Source organism: Saccopteryx leptura, chromosome 5, assembly GCF_036850995.1.
Source record: "Saccopteryx leptura isolate mSacLep1 chromosome 5, mSacLep1_pri_phased_curated, whole genome shotgun sequence".
Lineage (NCBI taxonomy): Eukaryota > Metazoa > Chordata > Mammalia > Chiroptera > Emballonuridae > Saccopteryx > Saccopteryx leptura.
This window is the reverse complement of record NC_089507.1, coordinates 209,704,314-209,721,139: the sequence shown is the minus strand read 5'-3', so window position 1 is coordinate 209,721,139 and position 16,826 is coordinate 209,704,314. Positions and strand designations below refer to the sequence as shown.

The window sequence follows — 16,826 nt, the reverse complement described above, 5'->3', positions numbered from 1 at the left end:
AAAATGGTTTCCCGTAATAGGTGTTTGTCATTTGACTTTGTTGAAGTGTTTTTCCATGTGGAATTTTTTAGGGACTCAAATCAAGCAACCTTTTAAAAGTGCTTCTGGGTTATATGTCATATTTAGAAAAGTCTTACTCACTCTGAGATAATGGAAAAGAAACCCCTACGTCTTCTCATGTATTTAGTTAATTTAAACCTTATGTAAAATATAACATACAGAATGGCATAAAAGGTACAACCTAACAACCTGTTGTAAAAGGAACACCTGTATAGTTAAAATGATCAAGGAACAGATATTATGGAAGAGAAAAACAGTATGGTTTTTCCTAATCAAAATTTGCCCCTTTCCCCTTGTAGGAAACCACTATATGGACTTCTCTAGTATTCCTTTCCATGCTTTTTGTGGTCTTACCACCTAATTCAGCACTATCTTTAATATTCCTCCATGCCGACTGTAGCCATGGCTCGCTCATTCTCAGTGCTGCACAGTATGTTACTGTGCGTGTATACTGGGATTCAGCTCTCCAGCCGGAGTTTATCTTGCCATAGGTTTGTGGTAAGCCTCCAGTCAAATTTCTTTTCAGACGACGAGCCAATTGTGCAAACCATATTTATTGAGTAATCCATCTTTTCTCCACTGATTTAAATTCAACCTTTATTATTTATTAAATGACCTTACATATTTTGATCTACTTCCAGACTCACTCATCTGCTCCATTAATCTCTTTGTGTATTCCTGCATTCACAGTGAATTATTAATCTCACTTTAAGATGTGGCAGTTTGTCTCCCCACAATTCTCTCTCTCTCTTTTTTTTTTTTTCAGGACCTTTCTTGAAGTCAGTTTGTTAAATTCTGAAATAATCCTGTTGGAATATTTGTTTACATCCCGTTGTAATTATAGATTAAAAGATGAAAGATGATATCTTTATTGAATCATCTAGCCAAAAATAGGAATGTGCCTTTTCCCTTTACTTAGGTCCTCATGTCATATAATTGATTTCGAAAGTTTTATTCATCTATTTCCTCCACATTTTTTGGTGAAGTACGTAACTCATTCATTTAAACATCTGAATAATATTTCATTATGTTTCCTGCCATGATTTAATCAGTCCACTTTTGAATGGCATTTGAATACATCTGTTTCTAAATTTATTCTATTACAAATAGTGACTGGACCACGTGGATCCTGGCGTATTCCTGCTGCAAACACAGATTGCTTTTTCTCAAGATGGCCATAGGAATACATATCTCCCATCCCACTTAACTCTATTATGGGGTGACTTATGCTGCCACCTGGTGGCCAATAGGAACAATGCAAGACCCACTGCTCTCTTTAAGAGAGGGTTATTATTCTACATTCATTCCTTCATTCCACAAACGTTCATAATCCCTGATGGTGGGAGTCAAGTGTACTTAAAAATAAAGCATATTCGGCCGGGTGGATCCCGGTCAGGCGCATGCAGGAGTCTGTCTGTCTCTCCCTGTTTCCAGCTTCAGAAAAATACAAAATAATAATAATAATAATAATAATAAAATAAAGCATATTCTAACACTACCAGTTTTTTGTGTTTTTTTTTTTTGTATTTTTCTGAAGCTGGAAACGGGGAGAGACAGTCAGACAGACTCCCGCATGCGCCCGACCGGGATCCACCCGGCACGCCCACCAGGGGCGAAGCTCTGCCCACCAGGGGGCGATGCTCTGCCCCTCCGGGGCGTCGCTCTGCCGCGACCAGAGCCACTCTAGCGCCTGGGGCAGAGGCCAAGGAGCCATCCCCAGCGCCCGGGCCATCCCTGCTCCAATGGAGCCTTGACTGCGGGAGGGGAAGAGAAAGACAGAGAGGAAGGAGGGGGGGGGGGTGGAGAAGCAAATGGGCGCCTCTCCTATGTGCCCTGGCCGGAAATCGAACCCAGGTCCCCCGCACGCCAGGCCGACGCTCTACCGCTGAGCCAACCGGCCAGGGCACTACCAGTTTTTTAATGTTTCCATACATATAAAACACAAGATATCACTTACTAGTCCACAACCCCTTATACTTTCTTCCAAAAATCAAAATTCTCTGAAAAGAGATTTTTCATTAGTTAACAAAAGCTGACTCAGTAGCAAAACCTAATCTGAACTGACATAAAGCTATTTCTATATTTACTGTAATATATTTATTTCTATATAATATGTTTATTTTAAAGTGGAAATACTAATGTCTGATTATGGGGTGCTATTCTAAAACCCTCTAGGGATGTTATATAATAGAGAGCAGTCCTTCTCAAAGTGTGGCGCCCAGACCAGCAGCAGCAGCCTCACCTGGGAACTTGTTAGAAATTCAGATTCTCAGGCCACACCTCTGACCTGTTAAACCAAAAATCTCTGGGGTGGGATCAGCCTTCTGTGCTCTAAGGAGCCCTCCTGGTGACTCCGACTCCTGCTCAAGTATGAGGACCACTAATACAGAGTATACGCACCACATTATATTATAAAATTCTGAAGTTCTGAATTCCAGGGCATACCCCCACCCCCCAGCGTCAGAGAAAGGGTTTTTTGCAAGCCTCTATTTTGAAATTTTAAGTAACATTTAAAGAAGCTGTGAGATTTTTATGTTAAAAAGGGAGCAGAGCTTTCCTGTAGGAATGGCGAAAGGGTGTCATTAATGATAATAAAATTCCATCGTATTAAAATACCTCCTAGTTTATTAATATCCATTTAGAATGTTGTTAAACCTTTTGCTGTCACAGATAAAAGCCACGATGAATGTCCTCTCCTACATGTCTTTTCTCTCGGTCGGTTATTCCTCACGTGGAGTTGCTGGGTCACCGGACATACGTATCCAGCTTCCCTAAACAATGCCAGACTTCTCTCCAAAGTGGCAGTTCTGATGTTTGAGCTGCCTGCCCCACAGGTTCCTGGTTCATTATCCTGACCTGTCCCAATATTGATGGACCTGTGTTCTTTTTTCTTTTTTTTTTTTTTTTTTGTATTTTTCTGAAGCTGGAAATGGGGAGGCAGTCAGACAGACTCCCGCATGCACCCGACCAGGATCCACGCAGCACGCCCACCAGGGGGCAATGCTCTGCCCATCTTGGGGTGTTGCTCTGCCTCAATCAGAGCCATTCTAGCACCTGAGGCAGAGGCCATAGAGCCATCCTCAGAGCCCGGGCCAACTTTGCTCCAATGGAGCCTTGGCTGCGGGAGGGGAAGAGAGACAGAGAGGAAGGAGAGGGGGAGGGGTGGAGAAGCAGATGGGTGCCTCTCCTGTGTGCCCTGGCCGGGAATTGAACCCAGGACTCCTGCACGCCAGGCCGACACTCTACCACTGAGCCAACCGGCCAGGGCCTCTTTTTTCATTTTTGAGAGACAGGAAAGGAGAAGGGAGAGAGATGAGAAACATCAACTTGTAGTTGCAGCACTTCAGTTGTTCATGATTGCTTTTCGTATGTGCCTTGACCCGGGGGCTCTGGCCAAGCCAGTGACCCCTTGCTCAAGTCAGCGACCTTGGGCTCAAGACAGCGACCTTTGGGATCATGTTGATGAGCCCATGCTCAAGCTGGCAACCTCGGGGTTTTGAACCTGGGACCTCAGCATCCCAGGTAAACGCTCAATCCACTGCGCTACCAGCGATCAGGCATTCTGGATTTTTTATTTGCATTTTCCTAAAAATTCAGAAGTTGAGCCTCTCTTCAACTGATCTTTAGCTTGGGAATAAACATTTTGCCTTTTTACCTCAAGCTTTGATTCTCTATCTTCCAAGCCTAGATTTCTAGAATTCCTCAGCCCTTTCCTTTCTGGTCTGAGGCGGTGACACCTGAAAAGTGCTTTGGCTTCCTGGCTATTACGTGGACTGTGGAGGTTTACAGAGTCTGTTTTGCAACTCAGGCCTGAGAAACCACTCTTGTTTGTTTGAGGTGACACCTGTGCTCCCCCAGAGGCAAGAGGTGACAAGAGCTAGGCGGGTGCAAAGGCTGCAGGCACCAGCGACAGCGACGATGAAACAAACACTGAGGGAAGAAAGCCCAAACCTGTTTGTAATTTCTCCAATATTATCTTGCTGCATTTTCAAGTGCTGTTCACTGAAGCCCCGACATCCGCCAGGACCGGTAATGAGTTCTCCGGCATTCTGAGTGCCTAGTTCTGTGAGGCCCTGGACATTCGGATGTAAACGAAACAGATCTGACCCCTGATCAGTGTCGCTTGCTATCTACATTAGTTTGTTAGGGCCACCATAACAAAGGACCACAAATTGAGTGGCTTAAATAACAGAAACATATTTTCTCACAATTCGGGTGGTTAGGAGTCTGAGACCAAGATGGCGACAGGTGGTTTTCTTCTTGGCTTGTATATACAGTGTGTCCGTAAAGTCATGGTGCACTTTTGACCAGTCACAGGAAAGCAACAAAAGACGATAGAGATGTGAAATCTGCACCAAATAAAAGGAAAACTCTCCCAGTTTCATACCTATTCAGTGCAGTTTGATGTGGGCTCACGCACAGATTTTTTAGGGCTCCTTAGGTAGCTATCCCGTATAGCCTCTACAGACTCGTCATAGACTGATGGCCTACCAGAACGGGGTTTCTCCACCAAACTGCTGGTTTCCTTCAACTGCTTATCCCACCGAGTAATGTTATTCCTATGTGGTGGTGCTTCATTATATACGCGCCGATATTTATGTTGCACTTTGGTCACGGATTCGAATTTAGCGAGCCACAGAACACACTGAACTTTCCTCTGTACCGTCCACATCTCGACTGGCATGGCCGTGGGCTGCTCCGCTGTATACACGGTGTTACGTCATCATCTGCGTATGCGCACATGCTGCCACATCATCCTACAGAAACTGGGAGGGCTTTCCTTTTATTTGGTGCAGATTTCACATTTCTATCGTCTTTTGTTGCTTTCCTGTGACCGGTCAAAAGTGCACCATGACTTTATGGACACACTGTAGACGGCTGTCTTCCTCCAGTGTCTGCCCACGGTCTTTGCTCTGTCTTGAGTCTCTTCTTATAAGGACATCAGTCATGTTGGATGGAAGCCCACCTATCCTACACGAACTCATTTGACTTGAATCACCTCTTTAAAGCCCCTATCTTCAGATGCAGTCACACTGTGAGGCAGTGGGGTTCGGGCTGCACCATGTGAATGGGGTCGGGGGCGGACAGACACAGTTCAGCCCGTACCACTCTGTACAAGGAGAAGCAGACATTCACCCACGAGTCACAACTCTGTGTAGAATTACCGCTGTGGTCCTGGGGCCGTGAGAACCAGTAGTGGGGGGTGGGGTGATTGAGGGGCTTTTGGAAGCCTTCCCTGAGGAAGTGACATTTGGGCTGAGACCGGAAAGAAAGGTGGAAATTAAGCAGAAGGAGGGAACAGCAGTCCAGGCAGAGGGAACAGGATGTGCAAAGTGATGGTAGTATGGGGCGTCTGAGAAACCGAAAGGCAGCCTGCAGTGCAGGTTGCTGCGGGGACCTCTAGGGATGGTGAAGCCTTGAACCACGTAAAAACCACCTGGGTGTTCCTTAAAAAATACAGATCCCGGGCCTCACTCCAGGTCCGCTGAGTCAGACTCTCCGAGGGGAAGGGCTCAGGAAGCTGCCTTCTCCCTCCCCACACACTTTTATTTTGAAAAATATCACACCTCCAGAGAACTGGAAAGGAAAGTGCAGGCACACCTGAGTACCCTGCACCTACATTCCCTGATTGTTAGCATTTGGGGCACATTTCTGATTTTCTTTCTCCTTCTGTTGCCCTCTCTTCAACATGCGTCCCCTAAGAATAAGATCAGGACCTTCTCCTTCATAACCACATCGCCATCATCATACCTCAGAACAGTAACGTGAATGCCGGCCCGTCATCTAGCATACAAGCAATATTGAACTTCTCAGTGGCCTACGGAATTTCTTTTAGAGCTGTGTCCTGTTTCAACCCAGGATTCAATCCAGGTTCACACGTTCACATAAAGATGTATATATATATATTATTATGTCTCTTTAATCCTTCTAACATAGAATAACTCCCTGCCTTAAACACACACACACACACACACACACACACACCACACATACATACACACACACACATACACAACAAACCCAACAACAACTGATACTAATGTTTTCAAAGAGAGCCCAGGCTTGTGGGATGCCCCACATTCTAGACCTGCCTAAATTTTTCTCATGATTAAAATCAGGTTAAGTATTTTTGGCAAGAATGTGACATAGAAGATGTTGAGGGCATCCTGCTGCACTCACATCAGAGGCCCATGGTGTCAGCCTGTCCCCTCTCGGAGATGTGGGTGTGATCACTCGATTCAGGTAGAGACCGCTGGGTCTCTCTGTTGTAAAGGTGCGTCTCTCTCCATTTTTTTTTTTTTAATTTTCTGAAGCTGGAAACGGGGAGAGACAGTCAGACAGACTCCCGCATGCGCCCGACTGGGATCCACCTGGCACGCCCACCAGGGGCGATGCTCTGCCCCTCTGGGGCATCGCTCTGCTGCGACCAGAGCCACTCTAGCGCCTGGGGCAGAGGCCAAGGAGCCATCCCCAGCGCCCGGGCCATCTTTGCTCCAATGGAGCCTTAGCTGCGGGAGGGGAAGAGAGAAACAGAGAGGAAGGAGGGGGGGGTGGAGAAGCAAATGGGCGCTTCTCCTATGTGCCCTGGCCAGGAATCGAACCCGGGTCCCCCGCATACCAGGCCGATGCTCTACCGCTGAGCCAACCGGCCAGGGCCTCTCTCCATTTTTAATTAGTACATAATCTGTGGTGTGATAGTTTGAACCATGTGACTTCTGTTACCCAGAACCTCTCACTCGGTGGCTTCAGCATCTGTTGAGGATTGTTGCTTCCCCAGTTGATTATTACATTGGCGATTGCACAATGGAACCTGCACTTTTTATTAAGTGCCCCAGATGACTCTTCTACTATGAGAATTTAGGAAACCCTGTCAGTCAGGGTAACCCCTAGGCCCCATAGCACACCAAAGCGTGCGAAAGGAGTACGAAAGATAGGCCTAGGAATCAGCATTTTGACACTTCCTCTCTTACCTTCCCCCAGGTGATCTGGTCTCCTGAGGTTTGGGAAACACAAGCGTAGCTGGTGATCTTCGGCCTGGCTGCACATTGCATTTGTAACTCACCCGGGGAGTGTGTTCGATCTGGGTGTACGCATATATGTTTAAAAGTACAAGCCCAGCCTGACCAGGCGGTGGCGCAGTGGAAAGAGCATCGGACTGGGACACAGAGGACCCAGGTACGAAACCCTGAGGTCGCGGGCTTGAGCACAGGCTCATCCGGCTTAAGCACGGGGTCGCTGGCTTGAGCGTGGGATCATAGACATGACCCCATGGTCGTTGGCTTGAGCCCAAAGATCGCTTGCTAGGAGCCCAAGGTTGCTGACTTGAGCAAGAGGTCACTCGCTTTGCTGTACCACCACCCCCCGACTCCGGTCAAGGCACATATGAGAAAGCAACCAATGAACAACTAGGGTGCCGCAACAAAGAATTGATGCTTCTCATCTCTCTCCCTTCCTGTGTGTCTGTTCCTATCTGTCCCTCTCTCTGTCTTTCTCTCTGTCTTTCACACACACACACACACACACACACACACACACTAAAACTACAAGCCCAACCTCCAGAATCTGATTCATATGGTCCGGGGTAGAACCTGGGCATCGACACTTAAAAGGTCCCTTTGTGATTCCAACACTTTGCCAAGATTGAGGGCCACGGAGGGGAGCCCAGCCCAGAGGATTCTCTCTAAACTGAACATAAAAATGAAAATCCCTCTGCCGCCACCTCGTTCCCCTTAAACTGACAGCATCACAGGACTGAGCTCACCTGCCAGCCACAAACACCTGGTGCTCCCTCCACACCGCTAGCGTGGACCCCACTGTGTGCCAGCAGCTCGGCCTGTGCTCTTTGGGGACCTTACAAAAGAGGTCGAGGGGAGGTCACTTCCCTCAGAAGCCTGGGGACGTGGGAAAAAATGCACACAACAACACACGCAGGTACTCCAGCACAATCGGGGTTTTACAGACCAGGAAACAGACCTTCTGGAAGGGGAAGTGACTGCCCGGCGGGTTCATGGCAGAACCGCTTGGCGCATTTTCACTTGGGCCCTCAAGGCACCGTCCGCTCTTCCTGCACATCTGTTGGTTGGGCCAGGCCTGGAGCCAACAACTTCACCAGCAGCAGCAGCTGCATACCAAGGCTTACCCTGAGCCACGCACTGGACTATTTGTGGAATGAATGAGTACAGCCAGCCCAGCACTTGCCCAGTGCCTGGCATTATTTTATTTTATTTTATTTTTTTTTTTCTGAAGTGAGAAGCAGGGAAGCAGAGACAGACTCCAGCATGTGCCTGACTGGGATCCACCCGGCATGCCCACCAGGGGGCGATGTTCAGCCCCTCTGGAGCATTGCTCTGTTGCACCTGGAGCCATTCTAGTGCCTGAGGGGAGGCCATGGAACCATCCTCAGCACCTGGGCCAACTTTGCTCCAATGGAGCCTTGACTGCGGGAAGGGAATAGAGAGATAGAGAGGAAGGAGAGGGGAAGGGTGGAGAAGCAGATGGGCATTTCTCCTGTGTGCCCTGGCCGGGAATTGAACCTGGGACTTCCACACACTGGGTCGACACTTTACCACTGAGACAGCCGGCCAGGGCCCAGTGCCTGGCATTAGAACCAGTGGATTAAATAACCTGGAGAATAAGTGCCTTTGAACTACCCTAGCTCATTTTTTTTTCAGACTCAGAAGTCTCTAGGTCTTCCTTATTCTAGAGACCTTGCCTTGCATCATAACAGTCATATAATTCACCCAAATTCTACCTTTCATATAATTTATATGTAGCTATGAGTACTTGAATTGAGGCTGACTAGTTGACCCAAAGCTATGTAGATATTTAATTCTATATTTGTCAACATCAATGTCCTAGATTTTATATGATGGAGCCAATCCGTTTATTGTTAGGTACTCAAAAGTTTCCCATAGTCAATAAGAATGTTCATTAGCCTTGGACTGTCCCCTAATGTCTACCAGCTCACGCATGGCTTCCAAATGAAGGGATTTGCTTTTCACTGATGGCCTGGGGACCACCGGGAGAGATTTAGAAGACATGGTCAGTTTTGTTTTCAAGAACCGGAGAATAATTTAACATTGGGGGGGGGGGGTAAAACCTGTATAGAGACAGCATTCACACCCAGTACAATTCACTCATTTGAACTATACAGTTCAATGGTTTTTGGTATATTCATTACCATAATCAATTTTAGAACATTTTCATCATCCCCCCAAAAAAACTAGTGTCCTTTATCACTCTCTACTTGCCGCTCAAATCCCTCCTGACTCTAGACAACCAGTATTGTAGGTTATACGTCTATAGATTTGCCTATACTGGATACTTCATAGCAACGGAATCATGCAATATGTGGTCTTGTGTCTGGCTTCTTTCCCTGCGCACATGTTTTCAAGCTTCATGCGTGTTGTGGCATGTATCAGGACTTCATTCTTTTTGATGGCCAAGTGCTATTGCATTGTATGGACATACCATGTTTCATTTACTCATTTGTCATTTGATGGACATTGGGGTGGTTTCTACTTTTTGGCTATTATCTTTAATGCCACCATGAACATTTGTGTATGAGTTCATAAAGATGCATGCTTTTATGGCTCTTGGGTATACACCTAGGAGTGGAATTGCTGCGTCATCTGGTAACCCGATGTTTAACATTATGAGGAACTCTCAGACTGTTTTTTTGAAAGCCATGACATGTTTTACACTCCCACCAGCAATGTCTGAGGTTTTTTCACTTTTTGCCAGTACTTGTTTTTATTGATAACAGCCATCCTAGTGAGTTTGCAAGTGTGATCTCACTGTGGGTTTTTGTTTGTTTGTTTTTGTGTTTTTTTTTTTGTTTTTGTTTTTTTTCATTTTTCTGAAGCTGGAAATGGGGAGGCAGTCAGACAGACTCCCGCATGCGCCTGACCGGGATCCACCCGGCATGCCCACCAGGGGGCGATGTTCTGCCCCTCTGGGACGTCGCTCTGTTGCATCCAGAGCCATTCTAGCGCCTGAGGCAGAGGCCACAGAGCCATCCCCAGTGCCCGGGCCATCTTTGCTCCAGTGGAGCCTCAGCTGCGGGAGGGGAAGAGAGAGACAGAGAGGAAGGAGAGGGGGAGGGGTGGAGAAGCAGATGGGTGCTTCTCCTGTGTGCCCTGGCCGGGAATCGAACCCGGGACTCCTGCACGCCAGACCGACGCTCTACCGCTGAGCCAACCAGCCAGGGTCCTCACTGTGGTTTTGATATGCATTTCCTGTTGGTTAATGATGTTGAATATCTTCTCATGTACCTATTGACCATTTGTCTATTTTCTTTGGAGAAATAGCTATTCAGGTTCTTTGCCCATTTTTTAATTGAGTTATTTGTTATTTTATTACTGCATTGTAAGAGTTCCTTATATATTCCATATTCAAGTCCCTTATCAGATATATAATTTCCAAATATTTCCTCCCATTCTGTGTGTTCTTGTGTTTGTCTGGGAAGGCTGTCATAACAAAATACTGCAGACGGGGTGGCTTAAACAACAAATGTATTTCTCATAGTTCTGGAGGCTAGAAGTCCAAGATCAGGGTGTCTGCAGATTTGGTTTCTCCTGAGGCCTCTCTCCTTTAACTTGCAGATGGCCAGCGTCTTTGTGTCTACACAAGGTCTTTTCTCTGTGTTGCATCCCTGAGATCTCTTCCTCCTCATAAGGACACTAGTCATTTTGGATTAGATTGCCACCCTGAGGGCCTCAGCTTAATTTAATCACATCTTTAAAGACTTCTTAAAATAGTTACATTCTGTGCTACTGGGAGTCAGGACTTTAAGATGTGAATTTTGGCCCTGAATGGGTAGCTCACTTGGTTAGAGTGTCGTCTTTATGTGCCAAGGTTGGGGGTTTGACCCTGGGTCAGGGCACATATGAGAATCAACGAATGAATTCATAAATAAGTGGAACAACAAATCAATATTTCTCTTTCTCTCTCTCTCTTCCTCTCTCTAAAATCAATCAATAAATTTAAAAAATTAAAAAAAAACCTTTTGGCTGACCTGCAGTGGCACGGTGGATAGATCGCTGACCTGGAACATTGAGGTCGCCAGTTAGAAACCCTGGGCTTGCCTGGTCAAGGCACATACGAAAGGCAACCAACGAACAGCTGGAATCAAGCAACTACTTCCCATTCCCCGCCCCACCTTCTGTAAAATCAGTTAAAAAGATATTTATAAAACTTTTAAGATGTGAGTTTTGGAGGAACACACAATTCAGCCCATAACAATTATATTTTTATATTTTTTTATTTTTATTTATTTTTATTTTTTTTCATTTTTCCAAAGCTGGAAACGGGGAGGCAGTCAGACAGACTCTCGCATGCGCCCGACCGGGATCCACCCGGCATGCCCACCAGAGGGCAATGCTCTGCCCCTCTGGGGTGTCACTCTGTTGTATCCAGAGCCATCCTAACGCCTGAGGCAGAGGCCACAGAGCCATCCTCAGCGCCCAGGCCATCTTTGCTCCAATGGAGCCTTGGCTGCAGGAGGGGAAGAGAGAGACAGAGAGGAAGGAGAGGGGGAGGGGTGGAGAAGCAGATGGGCGCTTCTCCTGTGTGCCCTGGCCGGGAATCGAACCCGGAACTCCTGCACGCCAGGTCGATGCTCTACCACTGAGCCAACCGGTCAGGGCCTATATATTCATGTTTTTGATGGTGTCCTTTAAGTATAAAGCACAGAGATTTTTAAAATTTTAATGAAGCCCAACTTAATTATATTTTCCTTTGTTGCTTGTGTTTCAGGTACCATATCTAAAAAACCATTCCTTAATCCAGGTCATGATGTGTGCCTACATTTTCTTCTGAGACTTTTGCAGTTTTGGTTCTTACATTTCAGTTTCAGTCTGATTCATTTGAATTCATTTTTGTATATGGTATGAGGTATGGGATCCTGTATTCTTTTGCATGTGGGAGTTTATTTGTGCCAGCACCATTTGTTGAAAAGACTATTCTTTTTTAAAAATTTATTAATTTTTAGAGAGAGGAAAAGAGAAATAGAGAAAGAGAGAGAAGGAACATTGATCTGTTCCTGTATGTTTTCTGACCTGGGATTGAACCAACAACCTGTGCACCTCCAGATGACGCTCTAACCAACCGAGCTATCCGGCCAGGGTGAAAAGAGTATTTATTCTCTTCACCCTGGGGAGAGACAGTCAGATAGACTCCCGCATGCGCCTGACTGGGATCCACCCGGCACGCCCACCAGGGGCAAAGCTCTGCCCACCAGGGGGTGATGCTCTGCCCATCCTGGGCATCGCTATGTTGCGACCAGAGCCACTCTAGCGCCTGAGGCAGAGGCCACAGAGCCATCCCCAGCGCCCGGGCCATCTTTGCTCCAATGGAGCCTTAGCTGCGGGAGGGGAAGAGAGAGACAGAGAGGAAGGAGAGGGGGAGGGGTGGAGAAGCAGATGGGCGCCTCTCCTGTGTGCCCTGGCCGGGAATCGAACCCCGGACTCCTGCACGCCAGGCCGACACTCTACCACTGAGCCAACCGGCCAGGGCTGAGAAGAGTATTCTTATTCTATTAGATTGTCTTGTCATTCTTGCTGAAAATAAACTGGTTGTAAATATAAGAGTTTATATCCAGACTCTCAGTTTTATTCTGTTGATCTAAATGTCTAGTATACATTTATTGTACTGTCTTGATTACTATAGTAAGTTTTTTTTCTTTTTTATTTACAGAGACAGAGAGAGAGTCAGAGAGAGGGATAGATAGGGACAGACAGGAACGGAGATGAGAAGCATCAATCATCAGTTTTTCGTTGCAACACCTTAGTTGATCATTGATTGCTTTCTTATATGTGCCTTGACCGTGGGCCTTCAGCAGACTGAGTAACCCCATGCTCGAGCAGTGACCTTGGGTCCAAGCTGGTGAGCTTTTGCTCAAACCAGATGAGCCCGTGCTCAAGCTGGTGACCCCAGGGTCTCGAACCTGGGTCCTCCGCATCCCAGTCCGACACTCTATCCACTGCGCCACCGCCTGGTCAGGCTGTAGTAAGTTTTGAAACCAGAAAATGTGAGTCCTCCTTATTCTGAGCATACTTGAACTTCTGGCATCAAACATTGTGTGCGGTGTGAGTGGGCAGCACGGTGTGGGGACTTGGGCCGGTCCTCAGGGTTCATTTCAGGAACACAGACTCCACGTTCCTCTGCCCTGGAGAAATGGATTCGCACCCTCAGCCCACAGATCCCCATGACAACTGAGTGGAAACATTCTGTGGAGAACCATGATCCCCTTGAGATATTTTAAACATCGCTTGAAGCCCTGCCCACCGGCTCTGCTCTCTAATTGCTCTTACTGAAACAGTGTCATTCACGACTGGTTTATTAATGAACTGAGAGGGAGCCTGGGGGTGAGTGGGCTTGGCTTCGCTAGGAATTGGGGGGCCCAGAATCAGCCTAACACTGAGGTTGGCACTTCCCCATGAAAGATCTCTGAGTCTCCTTTAGCAAACAGAAAACCGCTAAGATCAGGTCTATACTGTCAGCCTCAGAAGAACATTGCTAGTGAGTAATGACCCAGAGGAGTTCTTCACCCAAGACTGCTGGGAATGGAATGGACTGGGTACTAAACCCCAAACCCCCAAATTTAAACCTTGTGTGCACTGGCTGGCTCTAATCTGGAGGCTGAGAAAGCTCAGGAAACAAGGCCCTTTGTGGAGAAGAGAACGCTATTGTTCCAAAGCCAGGCAGGGAGTGTGGATTCCAGAGAATGTTTTGCGATGGATTCCCCCCTCCCTTTGTTAACTTTCTCTCCTCTTCCTGAGGGGGCTGGGGTGGGGAGGGAGCCCTCTGAACAGCAACTTTAAGGTAGTTAAATCCCCTGTCTTGTAAAGAAAAGATGATGCTCAGAGCTTTCATCCCAGGAAAGAGGCTTAAATTCTATGACAAAAGCCACCCGGTGTTTTCCGTTTCATTTTTAACCTGAAATCTCAGGGAGGCAGCCCCTTTCTAGATCTTTGCAGACGTCAGCGGAGGTACGACCACTTCCTTCCTCCTTCGCTTCACCTCCTTTCTTTCCAGAAAGAGGAAACGATGCGAGTCCACGTTGCAGGCCACGGCTCCCCTTCTCCCCTGTTTAGTTACTGCTCTCTAACCCCACAGACCTGTCCCCAGGGCAAGGCCTAGACGTCCTAGGAAGCCTTCAGACTCAGGCTGCGCAGGCCCTCAAGGTAGGAGACTTGAATTCCTGGCGCTGTACTAATTCTGTGTGACCTTGGGCAGGTTACTGCTCCTCTCTGGGCTTCCTCGTGCACTTCCATCAAATGGGAGCAAGTATTGCAGTCCTAGGCTTCCTTTTCTATGGTGGTGGTGGTGGTGGTGGTGGTGGTGGCGGCGGCGGCGGCGGGAAAGTGGAGACCATAAGGGAAACTATTCCCAAGTCTGGTCGCGTCCCAACTTCCTTGGATTTCCAGCTGCTCAAAGGAGGGGTCTCTACCCTTAGAGCGCCAGGACCCTAAGCGCGCTCCCTCGCCAGCCAGACCCCGAGGAGCGCGCCCACCAGCTTCTCGGGAGCTCAGGCTCCGCCTTGGGGGAGGAGCCGAGGGCGGTGCAGAGGCTCGCGGTGGAGCAAAGCCGGCTTCAGTCGCCTCGCAGGCAGCCGCGGTCGGGGACCCACGGACGGATCCGGGGCCGGGAGCCGCCCCGGCAGGGCTCGGGAGAGCGGGTGAGTCCCCCGGCGGCGCCGCCTCCCTGCTGCGCTCTGCGGCTTGACGGGCGGACAGGGGGTGTGGATGGCGGCGGGGAGGTGGTCTCGGCTTCTGACAACCCGGCCAGGGGCGTGTGGGGCGCTTTGGCCAAGGGCCGGCGGCTCCAGATCATTGGGAGGACGGCACTGGGAAGGCGGGTATCCGGAGCGCAGGACTGGGAGGCGAGCGGAGGTGGGGGCGTTCTCCCGGGTCTTGCGCGCCAACGACGAGGCCGGGGTGGGGTGGGGTGGCAGGTTGTTGGCCGGGGTCGCCGTGGCCCGATCTAAGGGCGGGCAGGGGGATTTCGGCTGATGCTGGACCCTCGGGTCTCAGTCTGCTGGGGGGCTCAATAGCAGGAATCAGGAGCTACCACCAGCACCAAACAGCTCGCGCCCAGCCCCAGGGCTGGGCATGGGGGCGCCGCCCCCTCGCGTGGCGGTGCTCGGTCCTCGCAGGCGGGAAAGGTCCTCAGGGAGCGTTCCTACCCAGGCGGGAAAGGTCCTCAAGGGCAGGCGACCCCACATGCCAACCCGTCCAGCCCGGGATTCTGCTGACATAGCTCGCCGACTCCGGGCAGACCCCGCGTGTGCCCGGCTTCTCCAAGCGGTCGCGGTGCGCCCGCTGCTGGGTCTCCACGCCCGGAGCGCTACTCCTCCCGAGTCCCGCGCTTCGACTCGGCCAGAGGAGCGCCCTCGAGCGCCTAGGATGGGCAGAAACTGTGCAGCCCGCCCCGAGAGGTCGCGCAGGGGGTCCCCCCAAGGTCACCCGGAGCGCCCCGGCTGAGCTGCCAGACCGCGCCGAGCGGCGAGCAGGGCGGGGGAGGCGCTCGCTGCCGCCTCCTCCCCTGATGCAGGCTCCTTCCTTCCCTCCTCCCCCCGCCCCCCCCAGCCCGGGCCCGGCTGCACTGGAGATGCTGATGATGCAGCTCCCAGCCTCAAGCGGATAACTGAGCCTCGGCGAGCTTTGAATCTGGCCCTATCGGGAACCTGAGACCCGGCGCTCCGGGCACCTCGGGCGCCGAAGGAGAGATGCGGCGGCGTAAGCGCTTCTCAGAACCGAAAGCCTAGCTGCTTGCGCGCCCATGTGATTGGATGCCACATAATGGGCCCCTGTTCTCGGTGTCAGAAAAGCCCACCAGCTCCCCGCGGCCCCGAGCACCAGGTGCCGCCTCTGAATCGCCTTCTGTGGAGGACCCGGGCCCTGTGGTACCAGGCGCCCTTTCCACCAGGGCTTTCTCGGGCAGGGGCCTGTCGTTAGCCGCCTCAGCCCGCGGGGCTATTTATTTCTCTGTGTGCCCTGCCATTTCCTGCGGCGGAGAAAACCCCTCCGTCTGGGAGGCCTCCTCGTAGGCTGGTAATAAAGCTTTTTATCTCGTTAGGTGACTAGCTGTCTGCCGGAGGGCACGGCGCTGGGCCTCAGAGCCTCAGTTGTCTCTAGGAAATGGGGCTAAGACTCAGCCTTTGGGGGGTGGGGGAGGACCCACGGGAAGTGCTTGGTGCAGCGGAGCGTGGCAGGGTGAGTGCTCCTAAGTAAATGCTGGCGCCTTTCGCACCGGTTTTTGAGTGGGGCGTGGCTCTTCTCCTAAGCTGGAGCAGGAGTGGAGTCCTGGTGGGTGGTTCTGCAGGGCCCGGGGAGTTTCCAGCTCTCCCTCCCTTGCTTTGTCATAAAGAGCCAGCCTGCAGGCGGCTGGTGGGCGCTGGTGAGTCTTTCAACTGGCAGCCTGCACAGGGCCTTCCCACACAGGTCCCCAGCCCTTTCTCCCCCACCTGCCACTGGGATGTTGGGGGCAAGAGGTCAACCAGGTCCCTCTGGATGTTCAACTTTGCACATGGTGTCAGCTGGAGTCTACCCAACAGTGTCCACCACCCTAGAACTTTCCTGACCCCTCTCTGGTCCCAGCACTTCCCAGCCTCTGGAGTGTCTTCCCACAGGAAGACCACCTGACCCATCCTAAACCCATCCCCTCTTTCCGTCTCCCCCACTGTGACATTCATGTGACTCCTCCGTGGTGCAGGCATCCTGGGTCTGCTTGTGTCCTCCTGCTGTCTGGATCTTCCCTGGCGT

The 16,826-nt window shown here is 49.9% G+C and overlaps 1 protein-coding gene across 2 annotated transcripts in view; it reads left to right on the top strand.

Annotated features, from left to right (window-relative positions):
- The first annotated feature begins 14,118 nt into the window (after positions 1–14,118).
- The window catches only part of PPP1R16B (protein phosphatase 1 regulatory subunit 16B), a 95,779-nt gene continuing 93,071 nt past the window's right edge, over positions 14,119–16,826 (top strand). Inside the window, exon 1 of one of the 2 annotated variants that reach the window (XM_066387818.1) lies at positions 14,119–14,246. The gene's annotated coding sequence lies outside the window, so the exon portion shown is untranslated. Of the gene's footprint in view, positions 14,247–14,627; positions 14,741–16,826 lie in introns of those variants that run through there. The other variant, XM_066387817.1, reaches the window with a different exon arrangement.